Below are 13,020 nucleotides of genomic sequence, written 5' to 3' on the forward strand. Positions count from 1 at the left end.
CTATAATTTGAAAGCAGAATAGAAACAGCAGAAGATATCCTTTACTTAGTAGGCCAGTCATCCAAAATATTAAGAGTAAATTGATAGGAAAAAATCAAGATGAAGAAAGAGAATTCTGAAGTTTAAAGTACCCTTTAGATCATATATCAGGGTATCTTGTTCATGTGTTTATTTCTGGGAACTTCCTTGGTACCTGACATGACGCTCAGTGGGTGCTTGGAAAATATGAAATGAGTAAAGGAAGTAGGTTGCCATAAGAATGATTAGATAAAGCCTTGGACTACTGAGGGTAGAAAGGAAAGTAAGAGGTATTCTATGATTCTGAGTAATGACATTATTCAGGAAAGGATTCTGATGTCGAGGAGTACCTTCTCAGGTACGGTCAGCTATGTTCTTGCAGACAGATGCTGGGAGAGCAGTTCTCGAGGTGACCTAAAGCAGTGATTCTCAAACTTCTGTAAGTTGGTCATACAGTGTTACCCTGATAAAATTAAGTATAATCCTTGCACAATTTCTAGAAAAAAATGAAATAATGGATAGAACATTCCTCCATATTCTTTATTCCTTAAGTCTCTGGCAAAGGACATCATGCTTGGTAAAGTTAGAGGCTCCGCCCTAAAGAGAAAGAACTTCAATGATATGGTTTGACAGAGTGGCTACAACAGTGGGCTCAAATGTAAGGATGGTGCAGGGCTAGGGTCAGACAGTGTTTCGTTGTGTTGGACCTACTATGAGCATAAAATTGTCTCCACCAAAGTTCGGATCGTTTTTAATTTTAAATTGAACAAATTCCTGCTTTTTGGCAGTCAACATAAAGCACCATGGCTTCCTGAAACTCGGCTAGCCAAGTCTGAGAACCACACTTCTGGAGCATCAGTGAGAGAGAGCGTCTCTCTACCCTGGTGTCAGCTGAGAGGCCTTCACCTGAGCTTCTGACAACAAATCTAGGTACTGCGTCCTGTAAAAAACAGTTCGTACTATATTGCTATTCTTGACTCCCTGATGGCTAGTAAGCTTATCTAACACTGTTATCAGTTCTGTATAGGAGAGTCTCATTACTTTAATTACTGAACATCCATGGGGCAAGTTTCTGGTCAGTGGAATTGTGTGAGTGGAACACTAGAGTGAGACAGTCAGACTTAGGTTGGCAGCAGAATGAAAGGCAAGTGGTTTTCCTTCTTTTGTGAGCATGCCCCTACCTAGCTTTTGAGAGCTTGTTTCTACATAAAGACATTCTTTTAAACCAGATCATGTGAAATATTTGCTTTTCTGAGCTGATCGGGCAGATAGATGAAAAAGATTCTCAGTTTTTGTCTGCCGTATTGATTTTTACAAGTTACTCTGTGCAGAAAGAAAAAAAAAAAAATCATTTCTCTTGATGAATCATCTTAATGTGATAAATCTAGTACTGATGCAAGTTTTAAATTGTTAAGTATTTCAACAAATGAATATATTACATAGGTTCAGGCAGCAGAATGGGGGCGGGGAAGAGGATCACTGAGAGTATGTAGTCTAGATTGAAAAGTGGGTTCATGTTTTTTATCCATGTATTGGAAATCCCAATGGCCTGTCTACCTTATGAAATCTGCTCTTTTTAGCAGAGTGTACCCATCAGCTTTTTCTGGATAAAGAGTCATTACACTTATTTCTGTTTAAAATAAGTAGTGTGGGAGCCATGTGGAGTGGGGAGGGGGTGGGATGGATCGAAGCAAAGTTTATGAGAAGATTCTGGAAAGCCATGACTGGCAGGACATGCTTTGTAAATTTAGCAAATTATTCTAGGAAGTGGAGGTGGTATGCTAAAAATGATGGACTCTCAAAAGACAGCAGGTCTTGGAACAGAGCTGTGAAGTTCTTTAAACATAGATTGGAAGCTCAATCACTGTTGGTTTCCCTGTGCTTTATCCCTTACCGCAGTGGGAAATGACAATAGTCCTCTATTGTGCTTCAGCGCATGTGGGTGATGGTGCTGCTTACTGGATTGGTAGGTAGGAAAAAAGAGCTCCTATGATTCACATCATTCAACAAATACTTACTAAGTTGCTATAGGCACATAAATATCTATAAATAAATGAATAGAAACATAAACATCACTATGCAAGGTTATGTCCTAAATGAGGAGCCCTGGTGGCTCAAATGGTTAAATGCTCGACTGCTAACTGAAAGGTCAGTGGTTTGAACCCACTAGCCTCTCTGTGGGAGACAGATGTGGCAGTCTACTTTCATAAATATTTAGTCTGGGACACCCTAAGGAGAAGTTCTGCTCTGTCCTATAGGGATTTGTTGGCAATGGAGTTTTCAGTTTGGTGCCCCCACATGTAGTGATAGCAGATAGTATAAACTGTCAACACTGCTCTCAAGAAGTTTGTAGATTATTGGGGAGAATGTACCACATAAACAGTAACAAAACCAAAGAGCTCTGAAGGAGGAGCCCTAGTTGGCTGGTGCAGGTGGGAAGAGCGTCACTTAGAGGTGCCACACAGACCTGGGATGTGATGTCAGAGTGGGATTCAGGAAAGTGTTGAGGATGGTGGAGAATGGTTTGAGCAGAAGCAGGAATTTGAGGAGCAGGTTCTTTTGACAGGCAGATGTTGCTAAGTGGAAGAAGCCCTTTAGGGAGGTGGGGAAAATGTGCCAAAAATCTGTTGGAACCAGATTGTGGTGGGTCCAAGAGGCCAAGCTAGGAGGGTTTGGATTGACCCACTTAAGTCATAAGAGACCTACTATAAGTGTTGTTTGGTGCCGTCGAGTCAGTTCTGACTAAGATTTCCAAGGAGCGATTGGTGGATTTGATCTGCCAACTTTCCTGTTAGCAGTCCAGTGTTTATCTAACCAATCTACATGAGGGTACCTACTATTGTTGTTAAGTGCTGTTTAGTTGGTTCCTATTCATAGTGACCCTTATAGGGTTTCCAAGGAGCAGTTGGTGAGCTTGAATGGCCGACCGTGCAGTTCAAACAAGTCTTTTAGTCCAGTGTTTACTTTACAGAGCCTCACCAGGGAGGGTGTGATATCCTGAGATTTGTTTAGTTGAGGTTTGCAGAATGGCCTGAAGGGGGTGTCACTGGAACACAGAAAAACCTGTTGAGAATTTGAAGCAGCAATTCAGCGGTGTAGTGATAAGACCTGAGTTACAAGGACAGCAGTAGAAGGGAAAGGAAAAATGAAGTCAAAATCTCAATAAGAAAGAAGTGGCAAGTAAAAAAAAAAATTCCTATGGTACTTTTATCATATCCGCTCCCATTGTATAAATTGTGTGCAGGTACTGATATTGAGTGAGAATACAGATAGGAGGAATTCCATGGTGACTTGAGATTTGAATGCATTGTTTTACCTGGACCACTGCTGGGCCTCTCACTATTGCATACATTTTACCCTTTCGTTACAAAGATTCCTGTGGTACAAAGATTTCTATTTGGTTCTAATTTCCCTCCTTTCTTTCTTTTAAAACAGACTCTATCAAGAAGAATTTCCAATCCATACCTTGAGCACACTTCTTCCCAGGTATGATTATCTTAACGCATGCTCTGTAAGAAGGATTCACTGATTTTAGCTGTTCTCTTTCATCTTAACTGTGTGAAATTTTACTGGGAGATGTGGCATGACTCAAGGCATTTGAGATGCCCAGATAATGGGGCTATCTAATAGTATAATATTTCCTGAGTATTCATTGGTAAGAAAGAAAAAAAAAATGGAGATACCTTTACTGTGTTTTGTTAAGGAATCATCAACAAAGACTTGCATTTTTTTTTTCCCTGAAGAATACGCAATGTGTATAGGAGCCTGGTGGTGCAGTGGGTTAAACACTTGGTTTCTAACCTAAAGCTTATCTGTTCAAATGCACCATCTGCTCCCTGGGAGAAGGATGAGGCAGCCTGCTTCTGTAAAGATTTAAACCTGGGAACCCAGTGTGGCAGTTGATGTGATGGAAGTAGGTTTTGGTTTGGGTGAGCATTGAAAACAGGGCCTCTTCAGCCTTGCTCACCACTGTATCCTCAGCATCCAAAAAGGGGCCTGTACTTGGTAGCTGCTCATTAAATGTGATTTGAATAACTAAGTGCCAGCCAGGACTAGTTATGTGTCACCTGACTCACACCTCTTTTGTAGTAATACTTTCTGCTACCTGAATTGTTGACGATATCTTACAGCGCCGCGCAAGGACTCCATATATATGGACTCTACTGCTCAAATCCACCAGCCACTCCTTGGAAACCCTACACAGGGTTGCTAGGAGCCAGACTCAACTCCACAGCACTTAATAACAACTGTATATATGATAGATGGACTCATGAAGTAAATGAAATCAGGGTGTTTGGAAATGACAACACATATGTATTTGCTGTTGTTTAGTGCTGTGGAGTCAGTCCCGACTCATAGTCACCAAGTATTTAGGGTTTCTGGTGCTGTAAATCTCTTCAGGGGCAGAAAGCCACATCTTTCTACTGTGCAGTGGCTGGTAGGTCAGTGCTTATCCTACAGAGCCACTGTGTTCCCACATGTTAAAAGTCAGTGATGTCCTGGCTTCATTTTCTCATCAGATACTGTTTAGAAAGTAATCACAGGAAAATTAAAGCACTAAAGAAGCATGATATATTACCAATATATTAGCAATCTGTTTGCTTTGAGAGAAGATATGCAATATTTTGTAGGCTCTAGAAGAGTGCACCAAGAAATAAGTGAAAAATACGTAAGCGCCCATCTTAATCTTTATTAATTTTCACAGATACACACTGCTTGAAGACAGCCCATTTTCACTTAATTTCCTTTTTTGAAGCACAATTGTGTGGTGGAGGAAAATCCCAAGATTGCAATTATGGGGATGGGGTTGTATATGAAGTAGGATCTAGAGCTCCCTAGGAGTCCTGGTGTGGTGCTGTGGGCTAATGCATCAGACTGCAGAGTCGTTTGAACTGCAATGTCGGTGGTTCAAGCTCATCAGCTGCTCCTTGGAAACCTCTACAGGGTTGCTATGGGTCAGAACCAACTCGATGACACTTAACAACAACAATAACAGAGCTCTCCACAGTTGAGCAATACCTTCCTTTGTGCTCCAAGAATCAGAGACTTATTTGGGAGAATGATAAGATGTGGTGGTGAAAAAAAGTTAAATGAAATTTGTATCTGATAGATGGAGTCATGACGTAGATGTAACCAGGGTGTTCGTAAATAACTATGGACTCTCAAGTTGAGTGATGCTTAAATGCACAGCTGACAGCAGCCTGCTATCAAATGTGTTGTATTTCAAGATATTCACTAAATAGGGGGAAAAATTCTAAGACTTTGCCATGAGTACATTATCAATATAGCATATTTCTTACATAATACAAATATTTTTCAAGTTGATATGCTGAAAGATACATTGTGTTTCAAATGGTGGGTATTTTGTACTGAAAACTTTACTGTAGAATGAGATTATGTATCTTCATAGCTAAATAGAGCAGTTTAGAATTTGAACAACAGTTAATGTAACTTAATAGCATAATAGGACCATTGTTGTTGTTGTTAAGTGCCATCGAGTCGGGTCCGACCCATAGCGACCCTGTACAGGGTTTCCGAGGGTGTAAATCCTTACGGGAGTAGAAAGCCTCATCTTTCTCCCGCGGAGCAGCTGGTAGTTTCGAACCGCTGACCGTAAGGTTCGCAGCCCAATTCATAACCACTATGCTACCAGAGCTCCTTAGAGCAAGTAAAATAAAGAAGGTAGGTAAACGTATTCACCGGCAGAGACTAAAATATGAACATAGGGATTCAGTCCTGATGTTTTATATGCAGCATGGTGTGGGTAGTCCGTAAGATGTCACATTGCAGTTCTAAATGTACAGTGAATGATTGTCTTTTCCTTTTAGATTTATGGGGAGAGTTCTTCTTGTGCAGGAAGAGCATTGAGAAATATTATTACTGTGCAGGCAGCTGACCTAATAAAGGACAGAGTGAACCTCAAGGGATTTTACAGGTAACACAGTTTTCTGACACGTCATCAAAAATTCTCTTTGTGAAACTATAAAAGTAAGAAACTAACATAACTTGTGCTACAGTTGTAATCTTGATTGAAGAGAGACGGGCAGTATCAACAGTAACAGTATTTTGTTTAGGAGCCCTGATGCACAGTGGTGAAGTGCTTGGGTGCTAACTACAAAGTTGGTGGTTTGACTCCACCCTGCAGCACTGCAGTAGAAATGACATAACCTTGTGATCTGCTCCCATAAATATCACAGCCCAAGACACCCTGTAACGAGTGCTATGAGTTGGAACAGGCTTGACACACAACAGCAGTCGGATACCCTATAGAGTAGTTCTGTCCTGTCATAAAGGGTCACTCTGATACGGAATCAGCTCGACAACATACAGCAACAACAACAGTAACTTCCTTGTTTTAAGATTTTGTTTAGGTTACTAGTGTTGACTTTTTGTTAAGCTTAGCTAAGGGTTTAAAGTTGGACTCCTGGTTCTGAAGTTAAGGTGTGGAATCCCTAGCTGTAGGTGTGGTTATACTCCAGAGAGTGTGTTTGCACTGACTCCTCTGAGATGTGGTATTTTATAATGTTTTTCATTGTGTGTGTGTTGCGTTGGGACTCCAATAAATAAGTGAAGGTCCCCTTTCAGTTACTTTTTAGCAAGATTCTGCAGGGACTCATGGGATGATCCAAGACAGAGAGAATGTGTATTGTTCTCTCTCCCCGGGGGGAGGGGGGGGGGGAGGTGGTAAGGAGCCCTTTCCCTGATTATAGTAAAAATGAGTAGGGAGAGACTGGTGGTCCTAAGGACACAGTTCTCTGCCTTGGCAGGTGGATTAGAATAAAAGTGCCTTAATGACCAGTTTTAAAATACAAGTTGAGAAACTGAGTGGTCTCTTAGAAAGTGCAGAGCACATGTTTTCATTTTATGGAGCAATTAAAAGATAAAAACAAAAGTGAGTCATGAGAGCAAGGACAACATATATATACATAGGCATGTACAAGGTATGTTGTTGTTTCATGCTGTCAAGTTGCTTATGACTCATAGAGACCCTATATAGGGTTTGTTAGGAGCGTCTGGTAGACTTGAACTGTTGGTCTTGTGGTTAGCAGCTCAGTGCACTATATAAGAACTCTTATACAAGGTGTGTTGTATGTATGTCTGTATTGTTGCTGTTAAGTGCCATTGAGTCGGTTCCAACTCATAGTGACCCAATTCAGGGTTTCTAAGGAGTGGCTGGTGAGTTTGAACCACCAACCTTGTGGTTCAAACTACTTGCAGTCCAGTGCTTATTCTACAGCACCATACCAGGAATATTTACATACACACACCCACACACCCATATATATGTGTGGACTCCTGGTGTGGTGCTGTAGGATCAGTGCTGGACTGAAAACCACAAGGTCAGCAGTTCAAACCCACCAGCTACTCCTCAGAAACCCTATATAACGTCACTATCTATTGGAACCGACTCGACGGCACTGAACAACAACAACAACATACGTGTGTGTGTGTGTATACAGCTTGTATATACAAGGATAAGTCATAAAGTATTGCTGCTACGGTTCCAGTTGATAAATGCTTCGTTTTATTCCAAACACAGTATGTTTAAGCCTGTCTCTGTGATCAGTAGATGGCTGTAGGCACCTTCTCCTAGTTATGCACTTGTCTTAGTCTCACTAGAGCATCTTCAAAACAGAGGTCCAATCAATACAGTTGCTTCCAAGGATATCCTTCCAAGGAGACCAGTTACATTCAAGACAGAGAGGACCACTCAGAAGGTTATGGTGACTGTTTTCTTCGGGAATTCAAAGGGATAATCTTGAAGGATTTTCTCAAGAAGTCAAGACGATCACAGAGGCTTACTGTGAAGAAGTTTTAAGAAGCTTGACAACTGCATTGGCAAGAAGAAGGCCAGGAAAGTTGCACCTCCTCATTCTTTGAGGGTACCAAGGGCTGTGCTCTTTGTGGTAAACCTTATCTTGTCAACCCTGTAGCCCTGATCTTGCTCCTTCAGAATTTTTTCTTCCTAAAACTCAAAGAACATTTTCAGAAACACAATTTGAGTCCCTCGAGGATGCCAAATCTACCATTTTCACATGGTATGAATTGAAAAGTTTCCTAGAAACTTTCAGGGAAGGATAAGAAAGATGGAAACGTTGCTTTTGGAAGTGTAGAGACATAGATGGAGGAGATCTGAAGAAACAATGGCTTCACCTTTTGATATTTTTGTTGAATAGAACTTTTTATTATTTCTTAGCAATACTTTTTGACTTTCTCTTGTAAATGTGTTTAGTTGTGTGTAGGTCTATATATGGATGGGCTTCTAAAAGTTCGTGGAAAATTTTCATTATCTTTTAGTTACATTTTTCCATGAACTTTTTGAAGCCCCCCATATATATGTATATATATTGTTGTTAAGTGCCATTGAGTTGGTCCCAATCCATAGCGACCCTGTATATGGTTTCCGAGGAGTGGCTGTTGAGCTTGAACCACCGACCTTGCCATTCAAATGACTTTTCATTCCAGCACACTAACCGACAGTGCCACACCAGGACTCATATACATATATGTACATGAACATGTTTTTAAAGTGCTATTGAATCGGTTCCTACTCACAGCAACCCTCCTAGGGTTTCCAAGGAGCATCTAGTGAATTTGAACCACCTATCTTGCAGTTCAAACAGACCTTGCAGTCTAGTGTTTACACTACAGTGCCACACTTGTTGTTGTTGTTAAGTTCTGTGGAGTCGGTTCCAACTCATAGTGACCCTGTACAGGGTTTCTGAGGCTATAAATCCTTACGGGAGCAGAACGCCTCATCTTTCTCCCGTGGAACCGCTGGTAGTTTCGAACTGCTGACCTTGCAGTTCACAGACCGATTCGTAACCACTACGCTACCAGAGCTCCTTAAGTATATAATAAAACAGTATGTTGTTGTTGTTGTTGTTAAGAGCTGTCTAGTGAGTTCTGACTCATAGCAACCCTATATAGGGCTTCCAAGAAGCAGCTGTTGTGTTTGAACTGCTATCCTTGTGGTTAGCAGTCTAGTGCTTATCCTTCAGCGCCACAGCAGGACTCCAAAACCATATATATTTATATATTTGTTTATTTTATATATATATATATATATATATTTGTTGTTGTTGTCCAGTGCCGTTGAGTCGATTCCGACCCATAGCGACCCTGTACAGGGTTTCTGAGGCTGTAAATCTTTACGGGAGCAGAAAGCCTCATCTTTCTCCCACGGAGCGGCTGGTAGTTTTGAACTGCTGACCTTAAGGTTTGCAGCCCGATTCGTAACCACTACACTACCAGAGCTCTCTCTCTCTATATATATATAATAAAGAAGGGTCAGAGGATCTAATACTTTTTTAGACATAACCAATCACCCCATTGGTTAGTTTTCTTATTTAAAGACTAAAGAGTAATAGTTTTGTGGGACCATTTGGTCACTCGGTACACCATAGTTTATAAAGTTTATGTTTTGCATCCTATTCTGGTGAGTAATGTCTGGGGTCTTAAAAGCTCTCAAGTGGCCATCTAAGATACAACTATTGGTCCCTACTTTTCTGGAGCAAAAGAGAAAGAAGGAAACACAAGATTCAGAGAAAGAACAGTCTTCAGATCTAACTGTCCACATGGACCATGGCCTCCTCTTGCCTGTGATCAGAGAAAACAGGTGGTACCTGTCTGCCTACCACTAGTGTATGTTCCGATCGGGACCACAATCGATAAATCTTAATATAAATGGAATCAGAACTTCACATTTTCAAAAATCCAGACTTAGTGGACCCATTGGGACAGGAAGGATCCCTGAGATTATTATTCTGGAATGTTATTTAAACCTTGTCCTGAAAGTGTCCCCTTCAATCACCTTTTAGCTAAATCACAGATTAACTCATGAAGTAATGAGTATTTTGAGTACTGTAGTCTGTTAAAAATTTATCTATAAGAAACCAAGTGATGAACAGATACCCTTTTTTTCTCTTTTTAGGTTTTTAATTGTGAACAGAGTGATAGTTTACATGGAGACCATCGGTTTTACACTTATCGTTTCATTGCAATGATTACAGTTCCCTCCATGCATCATCATTCAACAGTATTTGCTTCTATTCTACAACCTCTGTATATTTATTTATTTTTTTGGATGTACACAGAAACACTCAGGAATATATAATCATTTAGACAACCAAAAGGACACATCATGCAAGCCTACCCCCCCGGCCACCAGCACACAGCCATTCTCTTCCCATGAGTCTAGAGTCCTCAGCTGCTCTATCTCTCCATGTCCTCATCTCTGCCTCCATCTCTGGTGTCACTGCTTCTCTGGATGGGGTCCCACATTCCATTCATGCTCTTCTCCCTTGATGGTCCTAGGGTCCTCTGTTCCTGGACTGTAAGATTAACTACTCCCCCCTTTGTGTTACAAAACTTCTATCTTTACACTTGTGACAATTGCAATTAGTTATGATAACAATTACTCTATTGAATCATCCCCATCTCCTTTCACCAGACCTGTCTAGACAAGATGAAAACTATTCATTGGGGGATTCTACCTTCCCCTGCACTCTCTGAAACTAAACTCCCTCTTGAAAACTTGTAAGCCAGTCACTTCGTGCCTTTATAGTCCTTCCACCACCCCACCACCCCGCCCCATTTTAGGTAGCCAATGTCTAAGTTGCTCATCCCTATCAGTCCTGTGTACAGAGGGGATGGGAATGATCCTTAATGAGAACATTCTTTCACTTTCAGTTGGTATGTTGATGTACTACATAAATAAGTATAGGTCAACTTCATCAAATTGTAGCAACTTATACTTGTTTCCTTTATCAAAAAAATTTTTTTATCTTCCTTTAGTCAAGTTCTGATCATCCAGCCATCGAACTAGGTCAAATGAGTACTATCAGCAAGTTTGGGCTGAACAGAAACCCTTAAGGCAGGCATGGAGAACCTTTTTTCTGCCAGGAATCATTTGGGTATTTATAACACCATTCGTGGGCCATACAAAATGAATAATTTAAAGAGTAGCATGCTATATTTGGTCAAACATGTTACACTGTGGGTTAATGTGCTGGACTGTAAAATTGGTTTTATCTGCAAGGTCAGTGGTGCAAGCTCACCAACTGCTCCTCAGAAACCCTATATAGAATCACTATGAGTCAGAACTGACTCAACGGCATTTAATAGCAACAATATGATGACTGGAACTGCAGTACCTTGTCAGGCAGTGCAAATTTTGCAGCTTTATGGGGGAGTCCTGGTGTGGTGTTGTGGATTAATGCGCTGGATCCCAAGGTGGGTTTGAACTGCAAGGTCGGCAGTTCAAGCTCACCAGCTGCTTCTTGGGAACCCTAAACAGGGTTTATCTATGAGTCAGAACTGATTCTAGAGTGCTTAACAACATAAGGTCCATGGGCCGGACCTTGCCCACCCCTGCCCTAAGGCATAGATGAAAAGGTGGAGGGGCTGTGAGATGTGGTTAAAGACAGTGGAACAACTAGAGTGGAACTAATGAAGAATGTAACCAACGTCACTAAAATTTTTGTGTAGATATTGTTGGTGTATACTTTTGCTGAGAATATAATAAAATGCTTTCTTTTTTCTTTTTGAGTCATGGGAGTCACTAAGAATTATAAGTGTTTTATTTTGCCACGTAAAGACATTGTTGTTGTTTTTGTTGTTAAGTGCTGTTGAGTCGATTCCGACCTATAGTGACCCTGTAGAGGGTTTCCAAGGAGCAGCAGCTGGTGAGCTTGAACCACCGACCTTGCCGTTCAAACAACTTTGCAGTCTGAAGCATTAGCCCACAGCGCCACCCCAGGACTCCAAGTAAAGACATTAAGACCCACCAGACTCTACCAGACAATAAAATACCATATCATTGTTATCGCTGTTCGTTCTTTTATAAATGGCATTGTAACAGCTTAAAGAGTAGAAAGAGTACTCAGAGTAAAAGACACCCCAAAGTGGGACACGTTGTCAAAATACAGGACATTTCTTGAAGTTAAAGTTTAAAATCACCACCATCAAGTACATTCTGACTCATAATGACCTTTAAGGACAGAATAGAACTGCTTCCTATGGTCTTCCTATGGTCTCCAGGCTGTCAATATTTATGGAAGCATACTGCCACATCTTTCTCCTGTAGAACGGCTACTGGGCTCGAGCCACCGATCTTCCAGTTAACATCTACTGCTTAATTCACCAGGCAACCAGAGCTCTTAAATAAAGTTAGCATTATGATAAGTTCATTAAAATACCTCATTTTCAAAAAAATAATTGTCACAAATGGGCAAACATTTCATCATGACCTGGTTTTGTATGATAGTGGTTCCCAATCTATTTGAATAAGAACCCCCCCTTTTTATTAAGGCATGGTTTATAGACAGTAAAATGCACACCTCCTAAGTGTACAACTTGATGAATTTTGCACACCTTTGTAACTATTCACATCAAGATACAGAGGCGTTCCAGGCCATCAACAATTCCTTCAAACCCTTAGCCAGTCAATCCCTAGCACCTGTAACCAGCTTTTTAACATGAGAAGCTTGACAGAATCTGTATTCTTGTTGTTGTTTCTAAGTGCCATTGAGTCGGTTCCAACCCATAGTGACTCTCTATAGGGTTTCCTAGAAGCGGCTGGTGAGCTTGAGCCACCGACCTTGCGCTTCAAACTGACTTTGCAGTCCAGCATATTAACCCACAGTGCCACACCAAGACTCTATTCTTAGGAGCCATTATTTAAACAGAAAGTGGAGAGGGAGAAAGAGATACTACAGTGAATTAGCATGTGATGTTGTTAAAGTCCATAGAGTTGATTATGATCCGTACCAACCCTGTAGAAAATTTCAGAGAAGCGGCTGGTGGGCTTGAACCACTGACCTTGATTAGCAGAAGCCCAGTGCTCTTATCCTAGAGCGCCACACCAGAACTCCAACCCTTCATAATCTTATATTTAATCATACTAGTATTACATAGGGTTTGAAACTATACCCTATGTTATACATTATTGATTCTGCTTTCAAACAGTGGTTTTGTGCATATAGATTTGTGAATTTCTTG

The 13,020-nt window shown here is 40.9% G+C and overlaps 1 protein-coding gene across 1 annotated transcript in view; it reads left to right on the top strand.

Moving 5' to 3' along the window:
• The window catches only part of RAPGEF5 (Rap guanine nucleotide exchange factor (GEF) 5), a 330,713-nt gene that overhangs the window by 65,553 nt on the left and 252,140 nt on the right, over positions 1-13,020 (top strand). The window contains exons 2-3 of the mRNA XM_006832222.1: positions 3,454-3,504; positions 5,847-5,953. The gene's annotated coding sequence lies outside the window, so the exon portion shown is untranslated. The remainder of the gene's footprint in view (positions 1-3,453; positions 3,505-5,846; positions 5,954-13,020) is intronic.

This window comes from Chrysochloris asiatica, unplaced genomic scaffold, assembly GCF_000296735.1.
Source record: "Chrysochloris asiatica unplaced genomic scaffold, ChrAsi1.0 scaffold00006, whole genome shotgun sequence".
NCBI classification, from domain to species: Eukaryota; Metazoa; Chordata; class Mammalia; order Afrosoricida; family Chrysochloridae; genus Chrysochloris; species Chrysochloris asiatica.